Source organism: Labrus bergylta, unplaced genomic scaffold (assembly GCF_963930695.1).
Source record: "Labrus bergylta unplaced genomic scaffold, fLabBer1.1 SCAFFOLD_210, whole genome shotgun sequence".
NCBI lineage: Eukaryota > Metazoa > Chordata > Actinopteri > Labriformes > Labridae > Labrus > Labrus bergylta.
Window position 1 is genome coordinate 5001 of NW_027077265.1, and position 5000 is coordinate 10000.

Here is a 5000-nt window from a genome sequence, read left to right on the forward strand (position 1 = left end):
CTAATGTTAGCGCTCTTTAGTTAGCTCGTAGCTTCACATTGTTGTGTTAGCATGCTAATGTTAGCGCTCTTTAGTCAGCTCGTAGCTTCACATTGTTGTGTTAGCATGCTAATGTTAGCGCTCTTTAGTTAGCTCGTAGCTTCACATTGTTGTGTTAGCATGCTAATGTTAGCGCTCTTTAGTCAGCTCGTAGCTTCACATTGTTGTGTTAGCATGCTAATGTTAGCGCTCTTTAGTTAGCTCGTAGCTTCACATTGTTGTGTTAGCATGCTAATGTTAGCGCTCTTTAGTTAGCTCGTAGCTTCACATCACCTGTGTTAGCATGCTAATGTTAGCGCTCTTTAGTCAGCTCATAGCTTCACATTGTTGTGTTAGCATGCTAATGTTAGCGCTCTTTAGTTAGCTCGTAGCTTCACATTGTTGTGTTAGCATGCTAATGTTAGCGCTCTTTAGTCAGCTCGTAGCTTCACATTGTTGTGTTGGCATGCTAATGTTAGCGCTCTTTAGTTAGCTCGTAGCTTCACATTGTTGTGTTAGCATGCTAATGTTAGCGCTCTTTAGTTAGCTCGTAGCTTCACATTGTTGTGTTAGCATGCTAATGTTAGCGCTCTTTAGTCAGCTCGTAGCTTCACATTGTTGTGTTAGCATGCTAATGTTAGCGCTCTTTAGTCAGCTCGTAGCTTCACATTGTTGTGTTAGCATGCTAATGTTAGCGCTCTTTAGTTAGCTCGTAGCTTCACATTTCATGTAAACTGACACAGAATGAGCGTGATCTAAAAACTCTTACTAACATCCAAATAATCAGTGAGTATGTTCTTCTTCTTCTCTCTAGTTCTTGACTAAAACAGCTTTTATACACAAGGGGAGGAGCCGGCCGTCCCGTCCATGTAAACACGGCTCTGACAACAACACAGCCAGCGGGACTCGAGCTTCTCCCTCATTGTAGACAGTCAGGACTCAGAGACACATTTACACAGGACAGACTTTAGGATTTATTTATGTGGAACATGTCGATCATTCTTCCTTTGAAGGTGTTAGTAAGTTGAACACACAACAGAAAGTGCTCACTGAAAGACTGACCATCACGTTCATTAGGAACCCTAACCCCCCCCAAGCAGAGACTTTTGATTTATCTAACAACAAGCAGATGAACGTGCACGAGAAGAACAGTTTTTAACACTGAGCACATGAACGCAGCACATCCTAATTTTAGCCCAGGATCCATCTGGAGCTCGTGTTAAGAAAGCAGAATGTGGGAGAGTGTAGTAGAACATGCATGTGTTTGTTTGAAGGGAGAAACATGAAGACACAGATGTTTGGCTTCTAAGAGGCTGTAAAGATAGTAATGTCATTAATGAGCAAACAAAGGAAACACATAAGAGACTATTTGTGGAGGTAAAGCTCATTGCATACTAGGTGAACTGTAATGAGCTGTAAGCAGAATGTAAGATGATGCACTAACTGTTGGTGAACCAGGAGGAACACATATTTAAACCATAGACTGTAAAAATAATGGACGGGACAAGCTCCCGCTCTAGTGAAGCTTTTATTGTTAGAGCTCCCCCTGTGACTAGCTGCAGTATAGGTCATAAGCCCCGCCTCCTCAATGATAACAGATGGGATGTGGGTCAAACTGTAAAGCTAAAATACTCGTCACATCATTTTTTTCCAAACCTAAACTCTGCTGTGATCATTAGTTATTATCACCCTACATTGTGTTCAAGTGCTCATTTTTCTGTGAAGTTTGTTTTAAATAAGTTATTTGAGGTTGAAAAACGGGATTTTACGTCATATTTGACGATGATTGACAGCCGCCGATCTTGCGTAGTTCTCTTTGTGAATAACAAAGTTACGTAGTGAAGGAAAGCCGAGACGCCATTGAATTTTTCCGTTCAGTTTTTTCTTCTTTTTTGAGCTGTAAAATGAGTTGTTCTGCAGTAAACTGTTCTAACCGACCTGTGGGAGATAAGGGATCTTTGCAGTTCTTTCGGTAAGTAAAAAAGTGATTTATGTGTCATTGGTTAAAGTCGTTATCTAGCTAGCTAACACATAAGCAGTCTAAGGTTAGCTGAAATGTTGTAAAGCTAGGTTACTTATCCGGCATGATTTATCTTTTTATTTTATTTTATTAAATGAGCAAACCTAATAACTGACATGCTATGTTTCTTCATATTGTTATATCGTTATTGTGATTGAAACTGTATTTAAAACCAAGAATCGTAATATAAAATCCGCTCATAGATGTGGTTCATTGACTGTACAGTTATTTTACAGCAAAAATAAAAACGTCTGGTAAAGTCTCAAAAAAGTATCGAGGGCAAAAACAAAGTCACATAATTGTAATCTGGCCTGCATCATTACTAATGTGAACATGTTTACAGTCTGAGTGATAAGTGGACTAAACCGAGAGGAACAGGTTTTACTTTCACCGTGCAGACTGAAATTCATAGGACTATATACGAGGGGAGAATATTTCTCTATGTATCCAGATAAAACTAAAGGTAAGATGTGATTTAATATAACTGTTACTGATTTAAGATCCAGATAAAACTAAAGGTAAGATGTGATTTAATATAACTGTTACTGATTTAAGATCCAGATAAAACTAAAGGTAAGATGTGATTTAATATAACTGTTACTGATTTAAGATCCAGATAAAACTAAAGGTAAGATGTGATTTAATATAACTGTTACTGATTTAAGATCCAGATAAAACTAAAGGTAAGATGTGATTTAATATAACTGTTACTGATTTAAGAGACTAACTGAAACGTGAACGCAAACATCAACAACCTGCGATGGTGTGATGTGATATTAACCGAGCATCATGCTGCTTAAACATGATGAATATTCTGCATTGTCTTCCACACACGACCAATTCAACAGTCACAAGTTGATCGTATTGTAAATTTATGACGCTCATTGAGAATTTGTACTAAAAATTGACAAACATTGAGGTGATTGTGACTGTGTCTGTATTTATCACCTTTGAAAAGAAGGTGTTAATGCAGGAGACCAGTGTTACACACAACATGCTGCTGTTATTGTAGTTAGGAGGAGACAGAGGCACAACAAAAGAAGACATAAAGATCACATTTTCCCCCCACACATGTTAATATGTTTTAAATGTCATGCATTTATTTTTTATTTTGCTTCAATAATCGTTAACAAAGAGAAACAGCAGGATTATACTACAGGCTGTTGTTGCCATTTTATAGCCAAAGATAACTGAACATTCACAGCCTCTGTATTCAAAAGAATTTCACCATTGACATTTATGTCTTCCTATTTCCCTCTTCTCACCAACATTATATTTTAAACTGGGGATTTCCTTTTCCTCAGGTCTCTCGTCTCTCCCCCAGCTCGCCCCCTGTGGTGCGCTCCTCTCCATAGTGCGCATCATTATATATATCCAATAGTGACATCATTATTTAAATAGTTAAATCATTATTTAAATAGTGACATCATTATTTAAATAGTGACATCATTATTTAAATAGTTAAATCATTATTTAAATAGTGACATCATTATTTAAATAGTGACATCATTATTTAAATAGTGAAATCATTATTTAAATAGTTAAATCACTATTTAAATAGTGAAATCATTATTTAAATAGTGACATCATTATTTAAATAGAGGGGGAAAGGTTTTATAATAATGCAGATATTTGTTATATTTTCTGTTGTTAATTTAAAGTAGTGATTTCAGTCGGGACTTTAACTGTAGATTAAAAATTGATTAAATTAATCCACGCTCGTTTGTTTTGATTTGGAGGCGCACGTGACGATTTACGTTTAATTTTGCACTGCATTGTGGGAGTTAAAATACAATTCATTTCCTGAAAGGATTCATCCGATCCATACTGCATGAAACCAGGAAGTTAGTATCCATACTGAAATGTTCAGTATACTGAGGTGGACCCAAAAAATGACCACTGAATGACCACAAGGGTTCAGTATACTGAAAAGTACTGACTACTGAACTGTGGATATTCAGAAAGGGCCCAGGAGATCTGGTGCATAGAGAAGGATATGAGGAGATAGAGGTCAGAGGTCAGAGGGGGTGTTATGATGATGAGATCAGGAGGAGTAATCTGTTCTTTGATTGGCTCACAGCCCTGAGCTCTTAAGGTTTAAACAACCTGCTCCACATGCAGCCTAGACTGCTTCTTTCACCCCCCCCCCTCCCCCTTTGAATCCAAGCTGTCTCAGCCCTCAGGTAATCACACCTCACCTCACCTAATGACGTCACCTGAGACTCTGCTTTAAGAGACACAGCTCTCTCCTGCTGTTCACCATATTCAAATATTACAACAACAGAAGAAGAGAAGGGATCACAGGGTTTGTCCTGGCTCAGAATGGGCCTTTGGGGGGGGGGGGGGGGGGGACTATACGCGCTGTAGTAAACGTTCAACCCGCATATTAGTCTATGAGTCTGTTTTACCTTATATGACAGAAATCTGTGCATTTACTTTTATTTCTGACCATTTTGTAAAGAACATTATCATTATTCTTAAGTTACTGAAACCACAATTCAATCTGGTAAAGAATCGTTTTTTATTGCAACAGTGAAACATGGGAGATGCAGTGAGCATGCTATACTCGTTTACAGATAATATAAAGAATATGGACATAATATGAACATACTATAATACAATAATACAGATGGATGAGAGATGTGTGTGTGTGACCAGGAGGAGAGGTGGGGGGATGATGGGTGAGAGGTGATATGGAGGGGAAAGGGGGGTCAGCAGGGTGCGGAGAGAGAGAGGGAGAGAGAGAGAGAGACAGAGTTCAGAGTTCGGGGGGTAGAGTTCAGTTCAGTATGATGGCTGCTCTTCACCTTTAAATTGGGTTTTAGTTTTACATTTGTTTACATACATTTATTTGAGTTAAGGTATTATGTCAGATAATCACAGATTTCAGTCACAGATCATTTGAATCATTTGATCAGATCAGGAACTTGAGAAATAATAAAAATCTATTTGCTGTTTGACA

At 38.0% G+C, this 5000-nt stretch overlaps 1 protein-coding gene across 2 annotated transcripts in view; it reads right to left on the reverse strand.

Annotated features, from left to right (window-relative positions):
* Positions 1-5000, reverse strand: part of LOC109979273 (protein NDRG3-like) — an 11344-nt gene that overhangs the window by 2435 nt on the left and 3909 nt on the right. The gene's annotated exons all lie outside the window — the stretch shown is intronic.